General features: G+C 45.4%; 1 long non-coding RNA gene across 2 annotated transcripts in view; it reads left to right on the top strand.

The window, feature by feature from the left end:
* The window catches only part of LOC146870321 (uncharacterized), a 151919-nt gene that overhangs the window by 43120 nt on the left and 81726 nt on the right, over positions 1–27073 (top strand). The gene's annotated exons all lie outside the window — the stretch shown is intronic.

Genomic DNA, 27073 nt, shown 5'->3' with positions numbered 1-27073 from the left:
TGGAATTAGCTGGTTAAAGTGCAGCCCATTCTGGGTCTTATTGAAACATAACTCCTCAGGTGGCGAATGAATGAATGACTAGCTTTATTGTTCAGTTATTTAAAACTTAGAATGAAAACATAAGTTGAAACCCAAAACACGAAGCGCCTGTTATTTAAGATTGCGATAAAAGTCGAGCTGTAAACATGTCTCCATGTTCTTGATAGTTCACTTGGTAAAAGAGCTTACTATAGTTAAACACAAGTTAAACACAAGTTAAAAACAGAGGCTGAAAGAAACATTATTATTTAATTTGTGTAGGGGTCCTGCTGTCAGCAGTTGCCTCCGTGTTCCTGACGCTTCACTAAGTAACGATTATATCCTAAGGGGTTTATATTTCGGCGGGTGGGCTATCAGTCACCTTTGTGAAGGAGTAATCCGTCCCCCAAGATCTAAAGCAGGCCCTTAATGTTGATAGAAGCTGCTGTGCTGAGGTATTTTGGATAAATGCAGGCAGCCGACTTGGCTCACTAAGTAAGGAGTTTGCTGGCTAGTACATAGAAAACCGGATAACATTTAAAGCTTTGAGCTTTATGCATAAGATCAAAATCCGATCAGCACCCCTCTACCTTCAGGCCCTTGTCAGCCCCTATCTTCCTACTCGGGCTCTCCGTTCTTCATCCCATCATCTTTTTAAGGTACCTTAGTTCAAATTTACCAGAATGGGCGGTAGTAGCTTTGCGAACTTAGGACCCAGACTGTGGAATTCACTTCCACTGGCCCTACGGATGGAAAACTGTCACATGCGATTTCGCAGAGCGGTGAAGACCTGGCTCTTCGATCTCTAAATCTTCTGCCTGATGTTGTCAATCTGTCTCTTAGCGCCGGGAAACCCTCAGGGGTAGCTGTTCGCGCTCATCAAATTCAATTAATAAATAATAAATAAATAAATAGTCAGGTAATAGTGCCGCTTGTCAGGTTAAAGTGCTAAGTGCGTTAGCCAGAAAAGCTCAGTAATGGCGGCTGCTAAGAAGGACAGAGCTAGGCTCAATGGAAGATTTAGTTAACAGCGCATTGCCCGTTTGGGTGCCTCAGCAGGACTGACTCAACACCTGGCTCAACAAGTGCACAGTATTAGGGGCATCATCTGGTCATAGTGCAAATTCGCAAGAGAAAGTGCTTAGTGCGTTAGCAGAGGTGGTGAGCGCTACACGATGGAATGTACTAAGCTGCAGCAGGATCATCGTGCACATTCACAGAAAAAAAGTGCTTAGTGCATTGTGAAGGTGGTAGATGCTAGTGCCGACAGAAGACACTAACTGTAAATGTTTGGCGCCATGAACAGGATTGCTGTGCTGGCGCAGAATGAACAGAAAGCGAGCGGGAGTCAAGTGATTTATGGCATGGTATGGGGGCACGCCAAGCAAGAGAGCTCAGTGCATTTAGGTGAGCGAAGTACAGTCAGTGCATTAATTTTAAAATAGTAACCGCTCACTGTAGGTCCTGTTTGGCCAGTTTTGTTTCCAGCAGACTCGTGAATTTCAAGAATTTCCCACAGAGCACAAAGTCCTCTCCTTGTAAACAGGCAATGATCGCCTGGCGACACGTGCGGATTTCGTTGCTTATAAAAAGGTTGTTTCAGGGGGAACTTTCTTTAATGGGGGGCAGGTCCAAACAGAATGGATACATCTCCCTTTGTATATCGGCACAGCCAGCATGCGGACTCAGTGGTTTTTATCAGCCAAACGGGAGCGTTGCATCGTGTTGGGAAACTGCCTAGCCGAAATTCAGCAGCTGGAGTTCTGCCTTAACACAAGCAGTTCTCCTAGATATGGTTGTGGTGTTAGGAGACCGTATGTGCTGATTGTCATCCAAACTTGTGATCTTTTAGACAGCGGTTCTTTGTCGTTAAGTGAGGAGAGCTGCTGAATTAATGGTTCGATTAAAGACCCACACCTGCAGCAATGAGCAAGGTAAGCCTTGGGATTTTAGTCACTGTACCCGTGTTTTTGACAAACCCGGTTTGGTTCCCTGGAACCAGAGAGTCTTCTGCTCAGTCGCGGCTGGTATGACTCGCAAGTGGGGGGTTGGGGGTGGCACGGGGGTCGCGCTGGTTCGTGGGGTGGGGATGTGGGGGGGGTGTTTAATTAGAAAAAAACAAAAAACGCATCTTCCCGAGTCCTGCAACGTTGCGGCTCCTGGCTGGGTCCCATTTTCCTGCTCTCCTGCTGAACAGGAAGCAGACAGCCTCACTCCCCTAAGCCAATCACAACGCTGCAAAGGCAGCGTTGTGGTTGGTGAGGACGGCGCTCAGCTAGGCGCCTACGGGTGGGGGGTATAGGGGCAGCAATTTCTCTATGTAGGCTGTATGCGGCCTACATAGAGAAAAGTCAGAGTGGGCATGACTGGTTTGGTTGGCCCCAGAGGGCCTACCAAACAGTCAGGGCCCAGCAGCATTGGGCAAGCCACTCCTCCCCGACCCGCCCACCCGCCTGTCCCCAACCAGGGATACCCTTCTGCTTTCTAGCAGTGTGAGAAGCAGAAACATAAAATGGTGTTTAAAATACCACTTTATGTTTTGGCTTCTGGCACTGCGAGAAAGCAATGGGGCAACGCTCCTCCGCCCTAATGGAGGAGCCGCCCCTGTCTGCTGCCCAATCGATAAGCACGATCAGTAAAAGCTTGGCGAAGTATTTTGCCTCTCCGTCTAACAAAGCAATTAGCTGGTAATTTGATGATTATGATTTCTTCCCAGATTTGTAGATCGGGGCTATTATTGACTCCCGACAGCTTTCAGGGATAGCCTAGTAGGAAAAAGCATTGTTGTAAAGGTGGCACAGGTGTTCAACTTCAGCCCAATATTGAGGGTTCTCCTTAAAATAGTCTGTGGAAGACCGTTGCGGCACATCCACGATGCCTTGAAGCAATTATTTATTTCACATCATCCATAAGAATGGCATCATGAGATTGTTCAGCCTCCAAGTTTGGTGACTTTCTTACGCGATTCGGCTGTACCATCTTGGTGCCCCAAACATTCCCTGAGGTAGGCAGTCCAAGAGGCTTCTGAGATGGTAAAGGATGCAGGGATGGGCGAGGGCCTGTAGCTTGACTCACCAGCCTCCAGGATTCTCTGGCGTCCTTTCTTCTAGTGCCTGAAAAGTTTGAGCCAACACCAGTCTGTCTCTGACTTTCCTGACTCCCAGGTTGCGAGTTTATATAAGGATCTTAACTTGGCAGGACAGCCCTCCGAACTAGGGATCTTGATCTGTTTCAGAGCATCCGCAGTGCACGATTCGGGTGACATCTAGGTGTTCCTTGTTGCTTAACCCTGACCTGCGTGATACATGGGCGAGCAACTTCCTCTTCCATTCCATGCACACACTTAGCCACTAGAACCACCACATTCTTTTTCCCTTCTGTAATTTTAGAAAGTCCCTTGCAACTGGATCTCCCTTCAGGTACCCAAACCTGTCTTCCTACAAATACCAGCTCGTCCACCTCCGCTTCCTCCTAGCCACACAGCGCTTGGTGTTAAAACGTTCACAATATCCCCTTTGATAATCTCTCACTTTACTTGAATCTCTCACCACCAACTTCTTTTGACCACCCAACCAAAGAGGATTGAGTTTTGTTCCCGCCAGCCTCCCCCTTAAGCACTGAAAAGGAGAAATTGTAGTGCTGGTTCGGGGTTGTACACTGAGCCCACGATTTGTCACCCAAAATCACCCAGAGGGACATCCGTCTTTCAGTTGCTACCAGCGCACACCCCTTCACCCGCCGATTCATCCATTCCACAAGACCATTTGCTTGTGGTGGGTAAAAAGCAGTGGATTAATATTCAATGGAAAAATCTGTCAGATAATGTGTCCTGTCACCATTTGAACGCCATCGTCTGTAATAGGCCTATTTGGAAAACACCCTCACATGCAAATGCATCCTTCGGGGAGACTAGAAGACCGTCTTGGTGGCAACAGACCCCACACAACCCGCTGATACCCATGTTGGGGTGCAGTGCTGTCTACAAGGACCAAAACAAATACTTCCCGCTGTGACAACAAATCAAAAGGGCCAACTATATCAAGACCTAACTTGCTCCATGGCGCTTCAGGTTTAGCTGCTGGAAAGGTGGAGCAGCCCTGATGAACCTGGACGTGTCATTGGTGGTGCACTGCAAACAACTCTTTACAACCACCACAGTTTGACCATACTAGGCCACCAGTCTCTCTCTCACGCTCTACTCTTGGTGAGTTTCCTGCCTAGATGTCCTTCGTGAGCTCGAGGAATGCTTTTCCTTCTAAGGGCCATAGGAGGCACAAGGCGGCCCCCACAATGTAACTTCTTTTCCATGATGTTTAATTCATGCCAAGCCTTCCAAAAATCCTTGCCAACCTTTGACAACTCTGCAAAATCAGGCTAACCTTGAACCATATCAGTTATATTCTTCTACAACAGAAAGCAAAGTTTTAAAACCACTCCTGAGTTGTCTGGAAGAGACAACGCATTATAGCTGTCGCTCATCGGTGGGACTGGTGAATTAAAAAAGCATTTCAAATCAATAACATACCTAGGCATGAAAACTTAAGGAAACAGTTAAAATGGGAACTCACTTCCACCTGGTCCATGAGGGTATTCAGTCACTGCAAGTGGTTGAGATGAACCTGGAGTACATGCAGAAAAGGACTGAGTGCACAGGTACAAGGTTACAGGGTGGGCAGCTCTGGGAGAGTCTACAGCTCTTGGAGACCCCAGGACAGGTCCTGGAAGGGTGTCAGGCTGAGACTGGGTGAGCTCAGACCATGGCCTGGCGCCCCTCCCCCACATTCAACAGAAATCGGCGGTATATGTAATAGGGAATAGGCGCCACAAGTATTCACACTTCCAGTATTCGCTGTCACTTACTAATTACGAACGGTGCTAAAAGGTGAGGGAGAACCACCAGCCTCCCCCAAAGGATTTGTGGCAAAAGCAACAAAAATGCATACATTAAACACCCTAGCACACGTTATTTTATGATTAAGGTCAATTTCCCATATTATTCATAGTATAAAAAACACAAGCGAAGTCTTTTTCGTTTTTCTGTCTTTTAATCCGAGTGTTCTTTAGCCTCTTTAGCCAACACGTGTTTCGTCGTCTCTGTAGTCTAATACACACGACTTGTTCACGGCTAAATAAGAAAACACAGAGTACGGTGTTTCAGTTTCAACAAACGAAAAAAGCTTACGGGGCAATAGTTTACATTTATATAACGAGTTGTTACATTGATTGTGAGCGTGTCTGTGCATATACAACATAAAAGTGAGTTTAGAAACAGTTGTGGGAGGGTATTTTAACATTGCATACCCTTCATTTTTGGTTAGGAAGAGATTGAAAAACACACATGTGAATAGTGAAGGTTGTATGTGATTGAAATTAAATCTATATGAAAGATTCCCTGTGTCTCATACAACCTTAACCCAGGAAAAGGAACCTGAGTGCATATAGATGTCCAAAGGACAGGACCACCATTCTGGTCCAAAATGATAAAAGCCATGGGTGAAAAGTAAAACCACTAAAATCCAATCTTAAAACCATGCATTTAATATCTGGAAGGACATAGAAATCCAAAGAACAAACCTGTACTGTAATAAACAGAGTAATCTGAGGGGAAACAGGAGAAAAATGTATACACTGATATCAGTATACATAATATATAAATAAGGTGATAAAATGATTAAGTGTCCACAAACTCAGAAGAGAGGAAAACTAAATACGTACTCCTATTGTGGCGATAATTCCAGGCCACAATAATCCTGTGGCGTGGGGTACACGAGCAAATCCTTCTTAAGAGCGAGTCAGTTAATTGGTGCTCTGTATGGGTTGTCAATCCACAACCCTCGTTAATCCCTGGTTTCACGTCTTCATCAAGACACTGAAATAAACAGGAAATCAATGTTTTGCTAAATCTAACTTCACAATTTTCTTACTCAAGAAAATATTCTTTACTTCACAAATGTGAAGTTGGTGCTTAAAAGGTGTCAAGCACGTCCTGTCCGGTTGCTATCTTATTACTTACTTAAGGTTTGTAGACTCCTTAACTCGTAACGAACGTCTCCCCACGCCGGTCTCCTCGAGTGCGAGTGCCGGGTTGCCGAGTAACCATTCTAAATAAACGTATTTGCGTGATCATGTGACCACGCGTAGCGCAATCACGTAGATTTCCAAGTCTCGCGTTATTTACGTATGGGTGAGATAAAGTAATGTTTGTGAATTCGATTATTAGGTAGGTGGCATAAATATAGGCGGTTCTAATGTCAGTGATATCATTCTCACTGTGACAGAACCAAATATCGGTAGTACTATAGATTTAATCAAAATAGCATGATCACGTGAACCCATATGTCGCGTGATCGTATCGGAATTCCGAAAAAATGCGCCATGTTTGTATGGGCAGTGGCAGTAAAAAAAAGAAGGGGTCAGTACGGAAAGTATAAGATAAAGTAAAATTTGTAAATTCAATTGTTAGGTAGGTTGCATAAATATAGGCGGTTCTAAAGTCGGTGATATCAATCTCAGTGCGACAGACCCAAATATCGGTAGCACTGTAGATTTAATCAGAATAACACGATCACGTGAACCCATATGTCGCGTGGCCGTATCGGAATTCCGAAAAATGCGCCATGTTTGTATAAGCAATGTCAGTAAAAGTCTCTGGATTTCAAAGCACGGATAAAACATATGGGCAAGACCAAAAAAGCAGGTTTTTTTGAATTCTATGAACGAAAGGTTATATATAGAGCATCCCTCTTAGATGCCACTTAATAACGATTTGTTAACATCCAATCAAATCCGCAATGCAAAGAATAGCCTTATGTGTCAAAGACCTCTCCTATAGAAGCCGGACCTAAACCAACACGCAATTTGATATTTATGAGTGGGGTGAAGTCGGTTTTTTAAAAAATAGTCATTCAACTATCTCATTATGTGTATGTTACTAGTCCCTCTAATTACAAGGTCAATTTCAGTGACTATTTCGTGTGGGTGACATCATATATATAGGGTAAATGTCTAATACATCATTTAACCTTTTTTACATTGCAGTACAATTTTTTATTCTGTCATGCTACAATTTTATTTTTCTTATGATTTACGTTTTGTTGGTTCTACAATAACAATTTCTTTATGAGGTAGGCTCAAATATACACACATATCTTGTGTCCAAAGCATACTAGAAAAGAAGAGACGGATCAGCCAAAACATCACCTCTTCCAACTCTTAAATACTGGTAGATGTGCATAGTTCGCATTCAGAAATTCTATTTCCCCAAGAAATAATGCATCTCCTGGTCCACATTCATCCCTACTTCAGTTGTTCGTAGTTTGAGGATCCAAGATGCCTCATTTCTACGCAGTTGCAATTCTCTATTGCCTCCCCTAGGGTGTCTTGGAGTTTGTTCTATCCCATAGAACGCAAAATCTTTATGAGGTCCTTGTTTGTGGCAGGATGCAATGTGTGTCGCTATCGGGTACCTGAGGTCGCCCTGTTTAACCGCCCTCATGTGTTCCCCAATCCTTTCACGCAGTGGTCTTATAGTACTTCCTACATACTTTATATGGCATCTACATTCTATTATGTACACCACATAATTCGAACTGCAGTTGATATTGGTATCAATTGTATAACACTTATCGTTTGGGCCCATGAAGTCCAATTTGTTTTTGACTGCCCATTTGCAGGCGGTACAGTGCCCACACCCATGGAAACCCTTCGATTGAGCTGTCAGCCAATTGGTGTTTGTTTTCAGAATAGGGTAGCTTGGGCTTAGAAGGTTCTTTAGGCACATGCCTCTCTTATAAGTTATTTCAGGATTTCTGTTAATTGCACTGGATAATGTTACATCTTCTTTTAGGATGTGCCAATGTCTGTTTAGGCTTCTACTAATAACACTTGACAGAGTGTTGTAGTTGGTGATGAACCTAATCTTATTGTCCTTGTTTTTCTTTTTTGCATTTTCTTTCAGGGTTTGTACTCTCTCTATCCTTTCTATCCTGTTTTTCGCTTTAGTCAGTATGCCTCCACCATAGCCTCGTTGTTTAAAACGTTGTGTCATGGCAGCAGTGCATATCTTAAACTCCTGTTCTGAGCTACAGTTGCGTCTCGCCCGCACAAACTCCCCATAGGGGATGGCATTGATTTGATGTGCTGGATGTGCGCTAGATGCGTGTAAGATAGTGTTGCCGGCTGTGCTTTTACGGTAAAGTCTGCTGTTAATTTGTTCGTCTACGATGTACAGTTCAATATCCAGAAATGCTATCTTTTCTTTACTAAATTCGTACGTGAATCTAATGTTCATTGTATTTCTGCCATCCCCTATGGGGAGTTTGTGCGGGCGAGACGCAACTGTAGCTCAGAACAGGAGTTTAAGATATGCACTGCTGCCATGACACAACGTTTTAAACAACGAGGCTATGGTGGAGGCATACTGACTAAAGCGAAAAACAGGATAGAAAGGATAGAGAGAGTACAAACCCTGAAAGAAAATGCAAAAAAGAAAAACAAGGACAATAAGATTAGGTTCATCACCAACTACAACACTCTGTCAAGTGTTATTAGTAGAAGCCTAAACAGACATTGGCACATCCTAAAAGAAGATGTAACATTATCCAGTGCAATTAACAGAAATCCTGAAATAACTTATAAGAGAGGCATGTGCCTAAAGAACCTTCTAAGCCCAAGCTACCCTATTCTGAAAACAAACACCAATTGGCTGACAGCTCAATCGAAGGGTTTCCATGGGTGTGGGCACTGTACCGCCTGCAAATGGGCAGTCAAAAACAAATTGGACTTCATGGGCCCAAACGATAAGTGTTATACAATTGATACCAATATCAACTGCAGTTCGAATTATGTGGTGTACATAATAGAATGTAGATGCCATATAAAGTATGTAGGAAGTACTATAAGACCACTGCGTGAAAGGATTGGGGAACACATGAGGGCGGTTAAACAGGGCGACCTCAGGTACCCGATAGCGACACACATTGCATCCTGCCACAAACAAGGACCTCATAAAGATTTTGCGTTCTATGGGATAGAACAAACTCCAAGACACCCTAGGGGAGGCAATAGAGAATTGCAACTGCGTAGAAATGAGGCATCTTGGATCCTCAAACTACGAACAACTGAAGTAGGGATGAATGTGGACCAGGAGATGCATTATTTCTTGGGGAAATAGAATTTCTGAATGCGAACTATGCACATCTACCAGTATTTAAGAGTTGGAAGAGGTGATGTTTTGGCTGATCCGTCTCTTCTTTTCTAGTATGCTTTGGACACAAGATATGTGTGTATATTTGAGCCTACCTCATAAAGAAATTGTTATTGTAGAACCAACAAAACGTAAATCATAAGAAAAATAAAATTGTAGCATGACAGAATAAAAAATTGTACTGCAATGTAAAAAAGGTTAAATGATGTATTAGACATTTACCCTATATATATGATGTCACCCACACGAAATAGTCACTGAAATTGACCTTGTAATTAGAGGGACTAGTAACATACACATAATGAGATAGTTGAATGACTATTTTTTAAAAAACCGACTTCACCCCACTCATAAATATCAAATTGCGTGTTGGTTTAGGTCCGGCTTCTATAGGAGAGGTCTTTGACACATAAGGCTATTCTTTGCATTGCGGATTTGATTGGATGTTAACAAATCGTTATTAAGTGGCATCTAAGAGAGATGCTCTATATATAACCTTTCGTTCATAGAATTAAAAAAAACCTGCTTTTTTGGTCTTGCCCATATGTTTTATCCGTGCTTTGAAATCCAGAGACTTTTACTGACATTGCTTATACAAACATGGCGCATTTTTCGGAATTCCGATACGGCCACGCGACATATGGGTTCACGTGATCGTGTTATTCTGATTAAATCTACAGTGCTACCGATATTTGGGTCTGTCGCACTGAGATTGATATCACCGACTTTAGAACCGCCTATATTTATGCAACCTACCTAACAATTGAATTTACAAATTTTACTTTATCTTATACTTTCCGTACTGACCCCTTCTTTTTTTTACTGCCACTGCCCATACAAACATGGCGCATTTTTTCGGAATTCCGATACGATCACGCGACATATGGGTTCACGTGATCATGCTATTTTGATTAAATCTACAGTACTACCGATATTTGGTTCTGTCACAGTGAGAATGATATCACTGACATTAGAACCGCCTATATTTATGCCACCTACCTAATAATCGAATTCACAAACATTACTTTATCTCACCCATACGTAAATAACGCGAGACTTGGAAATCTACGTGATTGCGCTACGCGTGGTCACATGATCACGCAAATACGTTTATTTAGAATGGTTACTCGGCAACCCGGCACTCGCACTCGAGGAGACCGGCGTGGGGAGACGTTCGTTACGAGTTAAGGAGTCTACAAACCTTAAGTAAGTAATAAGATAGCAACCGGACAGGACGTGCTTGACACCTTTTAAGCACCAACTTCACATTTGTGAAGTAAAGAATATTTTCTTGAGTAAGAAAATTGTGAAGTTAGATTTAGCAAAACATTGATTTCCTGTTTATTTCAGTGTCTTGATGAAGACGTGAAACCAGGGATTAACGAGGGTTGTGGATTGACAACCCATACAGAGCACCAATTAACTGACTCGCTCTTAAGAAGGATTTGCTCGTGTACCCCACGCCACAGGATTATTGTGGCCTGGAATTATCGCCACAATAGGAGTACGTATTTAGTTTTCCTCTCTTCTGAGTTTGTGGACACTTAATCATTTTATCACCTTATTTATATATTATGTATACTGATATCAGTGTATACATTTTTCTCCTGTTTCCCCTCAGATTACTCTGTTTATTACAGTACAGGTTTGTTCTTTGGATTTCTATGTCCTTCCAGATATTAAATGCATGGTTTTAAGATTGGATTTTAGTGGTTTTACTTTTCACCCATGGCTTTTATCATTTTGGACCAGAATGGTGGTCCTGTCCTTTGGACATCTATATGCACTCAGGTTCCTTTTCCTGGGTTAAGGTTGTATGAGACACAGGGAATCTTTCATATAGATTTAATTTCAATCACATACAACCTTCACTATTCACATGTGTGTTTTTCAATCTCTTCCTAACCAAAAATGAAGGGTATGCAATGTTAAAATACCCTCCCACAACTGTTTCTAAACTCACTTTTATGTTGTATATGCACAGACACGCTCACAATCAATGTAACAACTCGTTATATAAATGTAAACTATTGCCCCGTAAGCTTTTTTCGTTTGTTGAAACTGAAACACCGTACTCTGTGTTTTCTTATTTAGCCGTGAACAAGTCGTGTGTATTAGACTACAGAGACGACGAAACACGTGTTGGCTAAAGAGGCTAAAGAACACTCGGATTAAAAGACAGAAAAACGAAAAAGACTTCGCTTGTGTTTTTTATACTATGAATAATATGGGAAATTGACCTTAATCATAAAATAACGTGTGCTAGGGTGTTTAATGTATGCCCCTCCCCCACATCCCCAGAGAGTTGCTTACGCAATGGATGAAGATGTCCTAAAATCTATTCCTGCTTTTGAGTGTTCGTGAACGATGAACAGGGATCCTTGCCACTGGAGGAGCTTTAGTGAGTAGGTTTCCTCTGTTGGTGGATGAGGGCAGCTTTAGAACTCCCCAGTGTCAATTAGTACTGTAAGATTAAAGCGCCTTGTTGCTTGTGGGGCCACCAGAGTGGGTGTACCTAGTGGTCCCGGTGTCCATGGACCGCGGGAGCCCAGCTGGGCAAGAGGTTTCTTGCTTGTCCTGGGATAACTGCAAGACCCATCCTAGCAAACGACCTTTGCAGTGCAGATGTGGTGTTTGTGATGGGTCCGGCTGATGTCCATGCTAGTGCCCTGGTGCTTCAGGAAGAAGACCCCTAAATCTAGAAGAAGGACCAAGGTTCATTGTATGGCTGCTGTCCAACCCCCAAGGCTGGAGGTGAAGCCAATGCCGTGGAGACGGCACTGGATCACTGAAAGTACCAAGCGCGTGCTCTTGGTGACCCACTTCAAGTAGAGGTGGGAAGAGGTTTGATAAAGGAAGACCTCAAAAGGAAATCTCATTTGGATGAAACTGGGCGCTTCTGATCTACTCAAGGCGTGGGGTCCCCGCCAGACCATAGAACAAGCCACTACCAGAGACCTGCTTCCAAAGGAAAGGTTTGTGCAGCCGGCAGGAGAATCCAGAGGGCGGATCAAGTTTCTTTATATTCTCTCACTGACATCAAACCCAGTCCCCGCTCTGGCCTTCAAGTCATTTTGGGACATAGATTTAGGGATGACTATACCGGGGCACAACGGCGACACCCAATGGTTCTTGCACTCTGGTGGGTAGAGAGGCCCATTAAAAGTTCATATATGACTAGTATCTCTAACCCTCTAAACTGAGGACACTTTACAATACAGCCAGCACACTCCCTGGAGGAGAAGTGTCCTACTGTTGGGGGACTTCAGCCGTGTGTGGTGGGATTGTCCAGTTATTCCTCCATTTTGGAACGAAACCCTGGTGCAGATGAAATCGATATTGGGCTGCCCGGTCCCAGCCATGCCGCTGTTCTTTTGGGTCTCTGTTCCAATTCTCTAAAATATCAATGTCTGCTGGACCACTTGATTACCTCAGGGCAGGTTGAGACTACTCTGGAAGAGGTCAGAGCCCGTCTTATCATTGTGGTACCTCAGACTTCGATGCGAGACTCTTCTCTCGATGCGGTGCAATGCGACAGCTACGATGGCTGCGATGGCGACATGCTTCTTCGGCGTTGCGAGACACTTCCGGAATGATGCGAGACGCTTCCGCTCGATGCGATGCTGCAGCGGCGACACTCTCTGCGAGATGCGACGACAGCGGCTCCGACGGCGGCACGTTTCTCTTCCTTGCGTCGCGCTTCCAGCTCCTTGCGACACGCAGTCCCTCAGAAGGCCCAACAACAGCAGCAGGCACTTCTAAAAGACTCTGGGGAGCTGGGGGTGAAGTCCACTGGTCCTGGGACTTCGTTCAGGGGGCAAGCTCAGTTCAAGCCCTTGGAGATCTTTTCAAAGCACAAGTTGAAGCAAAGTCTTTAGCAGTCTTTCTCCTCTCCTTCAGCAGCAAGGCAACCACTGCAGGCCAATCCCCCAGGTCAGGGACAGTTACTCCTCCTACAGCTTTCCCAGTTCTTTCTCCTCTGGCAGAGGTTCTTCTTGTTTCAGCAGGATCTAATTTCTTGGGAGCAGGGTCCCAATACTTATACCCCTAATTCCTTCGTTCCTCTGGGGTAGAGGGGCCTTTGCCCAGTCCAAACCAGTTCTTGAGCACTCTGTTGACATGACTCTGCCTTTCTATTCAGGGTGCAGGGCAGAGCCATCAGCCGCTCCGCAGGAGGTGGAGCCAGCATGGTGGCAGGGGCGGCTCTAGGCTCATGGTGGCCCTGTGCAGGGAGCGCAGGTAGGGGGCCCCGGAAGAGGGGGTCCGGGCGGGGCGGAGCTTAGGAAGGTGTTTTAATAAAACGGCCAGAAAAGGCGTTAGATGACCAGTAACATGGTAACAGAAAAACGACGTTTACTTTTTGAGTGCTCATCACTTGGATATTTTGTTTTAGAATCTGGGTCTCTGGCGGGACCCCTTTCAACAAGAAAAACACGTTGCGCGTCCGTAAGAGTTCGGCCTTAAAGTAGGATCCCTCCAATCACATAAATCATATTCAGAACACGGGTCTGTAACATGGTCTTGCTCTTTGGCTTCCTTTTCAATACCAGCATCATCCGTCTGTAAACTCTGAACCTCCTTCAGAATGCCAGATGTTGATGGACCGATGAATGATGTTTCAGTTTCTCTGTCTGAGGGTCTTTTGTAATAATCCTCATCCTGAGTTGGTAATTGCTGCATGTTTGTATCAACTTCAGAGTCACCTTGTTAATTTTCATTGGTCTGCTCATGAGTATCATTCTGCTCATGGATATCATCATTTTTTTGTTCTTCTTTATGGTCGTCAGCGCCTGTTTTACCTAGTGCATCAGCAGTACTCTGGCCAGAGGATTCTCCATCTTTAGGTTTCCCTTGGGTGATAAAGTTCAGGATTGCTCCTTCCTGTGACACTACGAAAGCCTGCTGAGCCACCTTTCTCTTTCGTTTCGAATAACCAGATTTGTGTACTCGAATTCTCTTCATTTTGCTTGCAATGCAGCGGGCGAGGCTAGCAGTGGGTAGGGAAAAAAAGAAGACAATCAGCAGTGGCGGCTGCTGAAAGATTTTGATGTGTCATTTTTATTTTCTTGCAAAAACAACAGTTGATGGACAGAATGCAGAACAATGTCATACATTCACCCCAGTACAGAGATCTGGGCCTAAATCCATCGTTTTTTTGCATACCACACCACCCCAGTTCAGACATGGCCATATGCATATCAGCCTTGACCCTGTGCCTCATGGGAACCGTCCAGCCCGAACTGCCAAGCCATGTCTTCCCTGGACTACACAATGAAGGACCAGCATACCTTAATGAACGAGTGAATTTCCACCAACCTACCAGGAAAATATGTTCCAGAACCATCTCCCTAGCAGCCACCCAATGCAGCCGCTGATAAAACAGTGGAGGCCGCTACTTCTCCCACCTGGCAGTGAAGACCTGAAAACCCTCCCCCTGCACCTCAGAGCCTCACCATCGCTCCAGCAGTTCAGGAAGGACCACAAGACCAAGCTGTTCAACCAACAAGCAGCATGATCCAGCAGCATGAATCCCACACCGCCTCGAGACCCTTATGTGTGAAGCAGCTGAGCTTTACAAACCCTGACTGATTGATAGTAATTACCCTTCCCACTACATGTATGACACATTATGAAGACTAGCCACATATGGAAGGTTTATTTGAAGAATGTTATAAAACTATAGGGTAGATCATGTGACTTGGCATACAAGGTCTGTTTTCTCAGTCCACTGAAAACAGTAGAGCCTGGAGAATAGTTCATGATCTATTTGGGAAGTGACCTTAGCAGGAAGAGAGTAAGCTACCTTGAAATCATGGCACACAGAGACCTGTCTCAGTACGTCACTAACTGATCCTGAAGACAGCCTACAGGTAACCAAAGACTCGTCCACTTTACCACATTGTCAAAAGATAAAATACAATATATTTAATTAAGGTTTCTTGTATAGTGCCATATTCCAGCAACCAGTTCTGCTCGCTTTACAGAGCACCTATTAAACAAGGGTTAATTACAGTGAGTCCTAAGGCTATGAAAAGGCACTAGAGGTTCACTGAAGCAAAATTAATGTGCAAGGAACATCCAGTCAGGAGACAACTTTCAAGCAGACGTACGAATCACTAGCACAGCGTTCCAACGACCCCATGGGCCGTGGCATAAGCAAGGAAAATGGCCCCTTTGGCTGCTGCTCAGGAAGTAGAATATAGCAATTATCAGGGTTCAATGGGCCCCTGAGGGTTTTGGGTCTCAGTACCACTGTACTTGCTGAACCAATGGTAACTATGCCCCTAGTATGGACAGAGAAGGCTGCTTCACCAATTGCAAACTGAGGACTAGTTAAACTAGTTTTCTCTGCTAGTCACATGACAAGCACTGGAATGTAATTAAAGAAATGATCAAGAAGCCAGTCTCCTACCAAGGTCTCTGCAAAAGGGCATTAGATTGAGTTAACATGGGTAGGCACTGCCATCCTATTCCAGGCGTCCATCCATAGGTGCTTGCATTTCATGTCTGCCTCAACACCATCTAAACAGACATATCCAAATGCCAAGTACATTCGAACACTCGATGTTTTAAAAGATTTGTGCAGGCAGATCCACTCATTAGATCACAAGTATCATACTCTGTTTTCATGATTGTTGATAAGTAATTGTAATCATTTTAATGAATCCTTAACATTACGTCTAACACCTCGTACCCTGCTCTCCTCTTCCCCCCAATACGACCGTGCCTCCCAAGTTACACCTCCAAAAGTCACCATGCCTCCCCTCAGCCACAAGTAAACACCGCCCCTGCACTCCTGACTCACATTTCCCTCAACATACAGCGCCGATCCGTACCACTCCCTACCCCTGGCGCACAGTGACCACCTCTCCGACCCGCGCCCTCTCAGAGATGAATCGTGAGAGAGAGGCTCTCTCTCACGATTCATCATGCCCTCCCTTCCCATGACCACCAGAATACCTCCAGCTCGCCACCTCACATGGCTTACCTCCACCCAGACCCAAAGCACACACCATCTACAATAACATCCTCACCCAACCTTCCCCACGCCCCCGGCTCCTCACCCCCACGGGCTGGGATACATTCCTATGCCTGATCTGCCCTCCTCCCCAGGGCTCCCCACACCCTCGTCCAATGGCTCACCTTCCCTCGGGTTCACTCTGCAGTGGCACACGCTGACCTCCTCACTCCCCCTCCCATGCCCTGACCCTCGGGCTGCTCACCTCGCAGCTGGCACCAAAGGTTGCACACTGGCATGCTATCCTCTGCAAGGCGGCCTTTCTTGCCCAGGGTCTCTAGGCGCGCCGGTGCATGGCCTCGGCCGGTCTCGGTGCTGCTCGCTGCACGCCGGGCACGGGTGCTGCCACCCCTCCTGCCGCCAGTGATGCATGGTGCTTCTGTAACCCCTTTGCTGCAGGACTCGCGGGCACTGCGCATGCGCGCGCATGTGAGCCTCCGGAGGTGCCAGATCTGGATTATTAAAACAAGCTCGATTCTCCTGGAAAAAAAAGTTCTAAACAAGCACAAGACCTACCAGAAGAGCCCGAAACAAGGCCGACCCCACACAAAGACGAGACTGGGTTAGAAAGGAAAAGAGTATAAGAACAACCATTCAGCGTGCATCACATTAGATTTAGCACGCCTCAGTCGTTCATGCGCCAAATCCCTGCCAGGGGCCGCCACGAATATGTATTGTATCCGATTCCTCGTGGTGGCCCCTGGGGTTTGGTGGCCCTGTGCAGGTGCACAGCTTGCACATGCCTAAGGCCGCCCCTGCCCTGGCGCACAGTGACCACCTCTCCGACCCGCGCCCTCTCAGAGATGAATCGTGAGAGAGAGGCTCTCTCTCACGATTCATCATGCCCTCCCTTCCCATGACCACCAGAATACATCCAGCTCGCCACCTCACATGGCTTACCTCCACCCAGACCCAAAGCACACACCATCTACAATAACATCCTCACCCAACCTTCCCCACGCCCCCGGCTCCTCACCCCCATGAGCTGGGATACATTCCTATGCCTGATCTGCCCTCCTCCCCAGGGCTCCCCACACCCTCGTTCAATGGCTCACCTTCCTTCGGGTTCACTCTGCAGTGGCACACGCTGACCTCCTCACTCCCCCTCCCCATGCCCTGACCCTCGGGCTGCTCACCTCACAGCTGGCACCAAAGGTTGCACACTGGCATGCTATCCTCTGCAAGGCGGCCTTTCTTGCCCAGGGTCTCTAGGCGCGCCGGTGCATGGCCTCGGCCGGTCTCGGTGCTGCTCGCTGCACGCCGGGCACGGGTGCTGCCACCCCTCCTGCCGCCAGTGATGCATGGTGCTTCTGTAACCCCTTTGCTGCAGGACTCGCGGGCACTGCGCATGCGCGCGCATGCGAGCCTCCGGAGGTGCCAGATCTGGATTATTAAAACAAGCTCGATTCTCCTGGAAAAAAAAGTTCTAAACAAGCACAAGACCTACCAGAAGAGCCCGAAACAAGGCCGACCCCACACAAAGACGAGACTGGGTTAGAAAGGAAAAGAGTATAAGAACAACCATTCAGCGTGCATCACATTAGATTTAGCACGCCTCAGTCGTTCATGCGCCAAATCCCTGCCAGGGGCCGCCACGAATATGTATTGTATCCGATTCCTCGTGGTGTCCCCTGGGGTTTGGTGGCCCTGTGCAGGTGCACAGCTTGCACATGCCTAAGGCCGCCCCTGATGGTGGTAGCAGAGCACAACCCTATTCAGAGCCCAGGTGTACTCCTCCCACCCATCTGACTGCCAATCTTCCTATTCACCACCAGGCTACCTAGCCCTGCCCCTCTGGGTTTCCCCAGCCCTGTCACTCACACAACCAGACGGGCAGATACACATCATAGCAGAGGCGGGCTGAAATGGTCAAGCAAGCAAATACCAACTTTCTAAAAGTGGTATTTGCAAACACAGAATATTAAAATAAACTTTACTAAAATATGTATTTTATTATTCTGAGTTCAGGCATACTAAACTCGAAATTCTACCATGTTCCCTGGGTCTGTTAGGATCATAGAATGTAACATTCTGGCCTATGGAGACAGGTAGCCTTACAATAGTGAAAAACGAAAATGGCTGTAATTCACTATGAGGACATGCCACACACATCAGGGCTTGTCCTACCTTATGCTTACAATGCACCCTGCCCTTGGGCCTACCATAGGGGTGTCTGATATGAAGTTAAGGGAAGGTATAGGGACTGGCAAGTGTGTGCACTTACCCAGTCAGCATGACAGTACCAGACTGCACGCAGGCTCTGCAATGGCAGACCTTAGATACATTTTACCAGGCTGCTTCCGTGGGTGGCACAACCAGTGCTGCAAGCCCACCAGCAGCATTTGTATTTACAAGCCCTGGGCACTCCTGGTGCACTTTACTGGGGTCTGACAGTAAACCAAATAAGCCAATCATGGAATCCAACCAACATATACATTTTAAATAGGGAGAGCATATGCACTTTAGCACTGAACAGCAGTGGTAAAGTGCCCAGAGTCATAGAATAGCCAACAACAGGTCAGAAAAAGTACAGGTGGAAGGCGAAAAGTCTAGGGACCACCCGGCCAAAAGGGCCAGGTCCAACAGGAGCGAACCCTCACCTTGTGTTGGTCTTTGTCAGTAACGCCCCATCAAACAGGAAGTAGGACACTGTGTCTTGTCTGAGGAAAGGGATGGGTACAAAATGCCCTTCGGTCTCACCAGGAGGCCAAGCTGCAGTGCCAGGGTATGACGGATGTGTAGTGTCTGCTGATATTTCGGTGGTCTTGGACGGGGGTTTATTTTGCATTATTCAAATTCATCCAAAGAAAGAAAAAAAGGAATAATAGGAACTTGCACTAGCATGGCTCAAGTATTTGATGGATGGAATGCAGAACAATGTCAAACACTCACCTCAGTCACAGATCTGGGCATTAATCCATCGTGAGGACCTGCCTGGCAGTTCGGGATGGACTGTTCCCTTTGGACGCAGGGTCAAGACTGATTTGCATATGGCTAGGTCGAACTAGAATGGCATGGTGAGCAAAAAAACGATGGATTTAAGCCCCGATCTCTGACTGAGGGAGAAGGTTTGCCATTGTTCAGCATTCCGTCCATCAATTCTATATTTTGCACATGAAGAGATGAGAGCCACTGCTGGAGGGCCATAGTGAGGGAATCATTGAAGAGCTCCAATAAAGATTGTCTTGTCCTGGTGCACTGTAAGGTCATCATTTACTATGCTTTAAAAACGAATACAGTTGAATATATAATGACAAATCTGTTGTAGAATGCACAATGCTTGCTATCTTTACCCAAATTTTTGTGGGTGTGGAACCCCTCAACCGCCCTTATGAAATTAAAAAAAAATGAAATACCAGCATTTGTAAAGCACACAGCTACCTCCAGAGAGGTGTCCTGGCGCTCGGACCGTTGGTAGGATTACGTGAGCTATTGCCCAGAGTCACATGGTGCTGGGCTAACCTGCCGCCGGCACCAGGGATCGAACTGTGAACCCTGTGGTCCGGAGTCAGGCACCCTGGCAGCTACGCCACACCTCTTCCACTTATAGTGGTCAGGCTCGCTTGTAGCCCACCGTACGGGAGCTGGTCTGGCAAAAATGTCAGGTCTTCTTTGGGGTCCCTGTCCAACCCTCCAAGGTGCAGTTTGATACCATGTGAGAAGAACAGCTGTTTTTTTGAAGCAGAGAACATTTACCTTAAAAGGAATGTACACCGAATCGGGAGGAATACCCTGTTACCAGTGTAGATGTACTTAAGACTGATGCAATTTCCAAGGATGAGGGAGTCCAAGATTATTGCAACCAGGAAACCCAGTTTGAAAAGTGCAGAAGTATATTGGTGAAGGATGGGTTAAAAGGAAATTTCTTAGCGGCAAATTGAGGACTTATGGGAAAGTTAGGTGTGAATTAGTTGATGATTCTGGATTTTTGCTGAGAATAGGTAATGTAGTATCTCCATTAAATAGAATTCTCTGGATGTTTCAGCTTGGTCATGAGGGGGCACCTCGGTGTAGTTCAAAACAAGAAAAGAGTTAAGGTCTGATACTGGGGGTTGGGGATGAGTTGTTGAATTGAAGGGTTAGTTTGGGATTGTATTGAGTGTAATACTACAGGTAAGTCCCAACAGTATGCTCGGACATGCCTTGGGAAGCGTTGGGACCTGACTATTTGGGAACCATACATGGTGTAAAAACGAATTCTGCATTTTATTATTGTGGTGTTGGATTTCTTACTCTAAATGGCCTTAAACTGGTTTCGTGAAGAGTGGATTTTAATTTGGCGATGAAGATCTTAGATGAAGTGTTCCATGGTAAGGGTTGCCCAGGTTGGTCCTTAGTGACAATGGACCTCTGTTCAAAAACACCCTGTGGGTTCCAAGTCTCTGACACTCCCAAGAGACTGAAGGAGTAGTGTTTTAGGACAAACTAGTAAATACGTAGGAGACTCGTTCCAATTTTGTTTATTGGCTGGGAAGGCGAACGGGTTAATACTTACCCTTCTCTCCTTGTTTATCCAAACCTCAGTTCAACCCAGAATCTTTAAGAGGTTTTTTGTCACAGAATGTAATAGTGCATAGGTTCAAATCACTATATCACCCTTCGACTAATGGTTCTGTCGAGAGAATGAATGATTTTGATTTTTGATTTGATAAAAATTTATAGAGCGCACGCATGCCCATAGGCGTTATGGCGCTGTAGCATAAACAGAAACTACCGGAGAGTGTCAGGCTAGGTCTAAATGGTAGAAAACATCCAAGTTTTTACCTCTTTCCTGAAGGCCAGGATAGAGGGAATATTTTTGATTGAGGTTGGAAGAAGATTCCAGGTCTGTGCCGCGTGGAGCAGAAAACTTCTTCCTCCCCACCTAACCTGTTTGAATCTTGGGATCTGAATTAATGATGCTTGGCTAGAGCGCAGGTTCCGCGAAGGCACATACAATTTTAGATGAGTTTTCAGAAACTGAGGTCCTATCCCGTGAAGTGCCTTAAAAGCCAGACAGACAGATTTGAACTTTATTCTTTTGTCTATAGGAAGCCAGTGTAATGATCTTAACTTATGTGTGATCGGCTCAAATCTGGGGATATCCAGAACCAATCTTGCTGCTGCGTTCTGCAGACGTTGTAATTTGGCTAAATGTTGAGCCTGCATCCCTGCATACAGAGCATTTCCGTAGTCCAGTCTGGATAAGGCAAGGGCCGTCACTACCGTTTTACGAGAGTCAAATGGAATGTAAGGCACGAGCTTCCTAATCATTTTCAAGATGTACCACATAGTTGATGCCAATTTATTGGATTGAGCTTCAAATGTTAATTTATTGTCTAAAGTAAAACCTAGATTTTTCACTTTATTTACTGGTTGTGGGGGGTGGCCTAGATTGGATGGCCACCATTCATGAGACCAGGTGTCGGTACCAGTGCCCAACAGCATAACTTCACTTTTGTCTCCATTTAATTTTAGACAGTTGTTCTGCATCCATTGGTTGACTTGACTCATGCAGTTTTGACATTTTTGTGCTGTTCCGTCGATGTTATTATTTTCAATTGACACCACTATTTGGGTGTCATCAGCATATGAGACAGGTGTAAAGCCACAATTCCTGATGATGGCAGCAAGGGGCTTAACATACAAATTAAAGAGAGTGGGGCTAAGGGAGGACGCCTGGGGCACACCACAAGGCGAGCTAAAGGGTCGTGATTTTGCTTCCCCAAGTTCTACCGTGAATGTTCTAGACGCGAGAGCAGTGTGGAATGATTCACCGTATCGAAAGCCGCCGAGAGATCCAATAGAATCAAGGCGGCCTTCCCTCCTGCGTCTAGAATCATCCTTAGTTCCTCGACTGCCGAGATAAGTGCTGTTTCTGTCCTATGTCCCTCTCGGAAGCCAAATTGCGAGTGGTCTAAGGCGTGTGTGTTCGAGAGGTGCATGGACAGTTGTTGACTCAGAAGTTTCTCCAGTACCTTAGCCGCAAAAGGGATTCTTGTAATAGGTCTATAGTTAGCAGGATTCTGTGGGTCCAGATTTGGTTTTTTCAGAAGAGGCAGCACAGAAGTGGTTTTCCATGTGTCAGGAAAGTGGCTAGATTGAACTATATGAGAGAACAGGATGCATAGTTGTTCGCTCGCTAGCTCCGGGAAAAGATGCATAACCTTCGGGGGGCAGGGATCCGTTAGACTCCCGGATTTAGTCATTTTGATTGTATGAAAGATTTGTTCTGTGGAAGGTGGGACAAAATGAAAGCAAGGGCCCTGCTCTAGTGGGGGGGCAGCGACTTTGGGCACTGTGTGTGACTGTTTGAGAGAGATCTCATTGGATGATTTAAACAAATAATATACTGAGGTCACTTTATCTACAAAAAATTGGCCCAGAGTGTCACAGAAATCGGAGCTAATTGTTACCTGTTTATCGCTGTCAATATTAGATAGCTTTTTAACAGTAGCAAATAATTCTTTATTCGTATTCTTCGTCTCTTCTATTTTTTGAACAAAGTATTTACTTTTCTCTTCTAGTACTGTTTTTTTGTAGAGGGACAGAGAGGTTTTGTAGTCGGCTTTAAGATGAGGGTCATAGTTGGTCCTCCATCTCCTCTCCGCCTTTCTGCAGTGTTGCTTGAGTGATTTAAGTAGGTCTGAAAACCAAGGTTGGGACGGTGTTCTTCTCCTAGAAGTGTTTTTTCTTAAAGGCACTAGTACCTTAATGGCTTCCTTTATCCAACTTGAGATTTGACAAGTAGCAAATTTGCTATCAGGTGTCAACTCAGGGGTGGTGCGAGTGAGCTGGTTATTTAGTTTAATGGCATCTAGCTTGCTCCAGTCATGATATGTACTTCTGGTGGGACGAATGACTGAGTTGGGGGTTTTTCTGACTTCGATCGTAAATAGTATCACCTTATGGCCAGTCCAAGGGACCTCTAGGATGTCTGAGAGTGTAATGTCTGGATTAGAGGTAAAAATCCCATCGAGAGTATGCCCTGCTAAATGGGTGCTTTGATTAACAATCTGAGCCATGGCAATGTTAGCCAACGTCTCACTTAAGGTAGCTGTACTTGGGTCCTCACTTTTCTCTAGATGCAGGTTAAAATCTCCCAAAATAGAGAAGTCAGAGCCTCTAACACTGGATTCCAGAAATGGACTAAGTAGTTGTGTCAGGGGTGTTTTTGCCTTGGGCGGTCTGTAAATCGGGAGGCCCTTAAATGTATAATTTGTAGTAATATCAATCTGGAAAAGGAGAGTTTTGCAGTCAGAATTACTGCCCTGGTCTGAGCCCAGGGTCCTTAGTTCGTTCCTGGCGATAATGGCTAAGCCACCACCCCGTTTCCCTTTTCTGTCCGACCTCGTGATAGAGTATCCCTCGGGGATAGCTAGTGATAAATCTGTATCTGAAGCGTCATCAGCCCAGGTCTCGGTAATGAAAATAATGTCTAGTTTGTGAAATTCTATTAAAGTGGCCGTTTCTGTATTGTGTTTAACTAAGGATCGTGCATTTATTAGCCCGGCAGTGAACGTATGCTGAGTTTTAATAATGGAGCGGGTCAGGGGCGATGTTGCTCTTCTACTATGTGAATAATCAAAGGTAAGTAGGCATCTAGGGCATTGCTTGGTTTCATATCTTGCATATAAAATGTGACAACGATGTTTGGGTCTCATTTGTAGCAATTCCCCACTAGTATACCTTGTAATCCTTTGGACTGATGGTGTTTGAGTATAAGATGAGGCCCTAGGCTCGGTCAAGGCGTGGACGGGCGCAGACGGGCTTGCCTTTAGCGCGCCTTCGGCGCGCTGGCGGCGCGCCCGCTGCGCGTGTCCGCTGCGCGCTCGATGGGCCATTGGGTAAAAATAGACGAGAGGTGCTGAGCAACTAGACCGCTCAGCGCCGGAAATGCCCCCAGCCCGGAAGTGTATCCGCTCTCGCCTCCTGTGCACCCTCCGTTCAACCGGCACTTGCCGTGACGGACCGGGGTGCCTGGGGCAGAAAAGCTAACACCGGGGAGGACTGTCAGTGTGCAAAGTAGTGCAATACAGGAAAAAAAATTATCACAGTTTTAAAATGTCTTAAAAGGACAGTCTAATAGCAGCTGATATACTGTATTCAATAGAGGAAATTCACCGCACTTCTACTTAGTAGCCGAGCCGCGTAGTCTGTAATGAATAGGGTAATCATAGGTGTTGCTCAAATGGCTAGTGAGAGTAGGAAGTGTTAGGAAGTGGGATTGAACAAAATGTAGGGTGTGACTCCTACTTTAGGTGGCTTCAGCTCCTTTAAAACCTTGAGCGGTGGGACTTGCTGCACTAAGGACAACTTGCGTTGGGTGATGGCAAAAACACGGGCAGTTGGGTGAGGTCTCCAGAGAGGATGGAAAAGAATATTGTAGAGACTCAGGCTGTTTACAATGGGTATTTGGGTCATGTCTCTGAGCCCAGGAACTGACACTAGACACTAGAAGAGAGATACGAGTAGTAGAAGGGCCTTCTACTACGCGCAAACTCGTCAGATGCAAAGGGCAAATGGCAGTAGAAGGCCTGAGGATGCTGGGATGAAGGCGGTGGTGGTTGGATGAAGAGGAGCGCACTGATGCACGTGCAGAGGGATATTCTGGAACTGGTAGGAGAGTGCAGGACAAGGTATTACCAGGGAGAGACACAGACTGGTTGGGCATGGGACTGACCTGTGGGCATGTCATTCCGAACACAGGGGAAGGTAAAACTGAGAACAGGGAAGGAACAACCAGATCTGGTCGCGTGATTTCAGTTCCAAAAGAACCAGGGGAGTATGTTGTAGGATGACCCTTCCTGTTGTATGTTGAGATCCCATCCTATTGTACACTGAGGATAGATCTTACATTTCTTGTTATTTCATGTTCTAATATTTTAGATGTTTTTGTTTAAGATGGGGTTGCCTAGTGTCTGTCTGTCCTTTAACCACACTCATGCGTGTATATTTTGTTTGTTCTCATGGTACCTGTGATAGATTGATGGTTGACTGGGATTCTCATCTAGTGGTAGTTGCTGTTTGGGAGCCGTGATGTGAAGTTGCTTTCCGGGGTAACCTGTGTCTTCCATCTTCACCAGAGGTCCTTGCACGTATGGGGGTGCAAGCGCTCCACTGGCGGTTTTCATCTATGAGTTCACAATCGGCCAGCAGTGGGGCTACATAGTCACACCTGACAGGGTCTGACAAGCACCCAGTAGCCTCACAAAAAGGAAATGGTACCCCCCATATATTTTCAGGTCCAAGAGAAGTAAAATAGCAAAAAATTTGAAAAAGCCTCTATCTGACCTATATTGCTTTTTGATCTGGTCTTCTAGGGCTCAGTTGCAAAACAGATCCCCAATATTAGTGTCATACACCAAGGTTAATTGAAAAAACTATATTTTATTGTTTGTATTCTTTATGTAAAACATTTTTTTGCTTTTTATTATATATATTTTTAGTTTGCTGCTATTCATTGCTTATAAATGTTCATTATTTAAAAATACATATAACACTTATACAGAAAAACAAACAATTGCCAATACACATGCAATGCTTCTAACCTCTTTGTGTATGATAATTCTACAGCATTTGAACATTTTATATCAACACATACTCAGCAAATTGGATTTGCATAGCTACAGAGTCTTACAATTTAATCATCAGTAACTGTTATAAAAGCACAGAAACCGGCAAAACAACCTTAGAATCAAAATTCCTATAAATTGTGCACTAATAACCTCACACTCATCCATCAACGCTTCATTCTCACCTGTCAAACCATCTCACCCACACTAACATTCATACACCAAAAAAGTCCAATCATGTCAGAGGTCCTGGAAATATTGTCAGAGACAGACTATCTTTTTATTTGTAGTGCGATTGTATCCCATCAATTTCCTTTAGTATATATGTCTCTGGAAGGATTCCCCATATGTCTAATAATGGTCAAAACACGTTTCGGTGGAACGTCGATTAGACCACCTTCATCAGGACCAGATTTGAGTCATATAAATCTAAAAAAAAGTGGACGGGGTTATCTTGGTCTAACTAGAAATTGCATATTTCTTTGATTTAGATCCAATTCCTTTAAGAAAGGCAGGACAAGGCCACAAAACATGTAAAGACCCTGTATAACTAATTCCGCTAAACGACGTGCTGTTTCTTTCCTGTTTGAAATACAGGTTGTAAATCAGACTACAGCCGTAGTCTGACGTTCTAAGTATGGTAGCATTTTTCTGTCTGGTAGCCCGCATAAGTTAGTTGAGCCTCTCAGCAAGAAGTGACCCGATGTGTTTTGTCACGCACAGCACGTGTTGCCGGCTTTTTCCCTGACATGATTGTACTTTTTTGGTGTATACTAACAATAAAATATAGTTTTTTGAATTAACCTTGGTGTATGACATTGATATTGGGGATCTATTTTGCTAATGAGCCCTAGGAGGCCAGATCAGAAAGCAATATAGGTCAGATAAGAGGCTTTTTCACCGTTTAAGCACCCAGAAGCATACCTCCAGGGTTGCCCCCAGAACCAGTGCACCCCTATAGGGTGGGACTTGCATCCATACATAGGTTTGGGGTTCACAATAACACGTCACTCTGCTCAGATCGGGGTCCAATGATTGCCTTGAAAGCCCACAAGGGCACATGCTCTGTGGTGTCCAGACATTCCTCCTCCTAACTTTTGCGTCCAGTGCTCTCTTTTTTTGATGCCAGAGGAGGCCGTGCTGTCTCCGTTGCCTCTCTTCCCTCGGGCACAGTGTTACTCCCGTGCTGCCTCCGTCCCCTCTCCTCCCTCTGGCACAGTGTAACTCCTGCACTGTCTCTGTTGCCTCTCCTCCCTTTGGCACAGTGTTACTCCCGTG

The sequence above is a fragment of the Triturus cristatus genome, chromosome 1_1 (genome assembly GCF_964204655.1).
Source record: "Triturus cristatus chromosome 1_1, aTriCri1.1, whole genome shotgun sequence".
Taxonomy (NCBI): domain Eukaryota; kingdom Metazoa; phylum Chordata; class Amphibia; order Caudata; family Salamandridae; genus Triturus; species Triturus cristatus.
The sequence above is the reverse complement of the archived record's forward strand: the minus strand, read 5'-3'. Positions and strand labels throughout refer to the sequence as shown.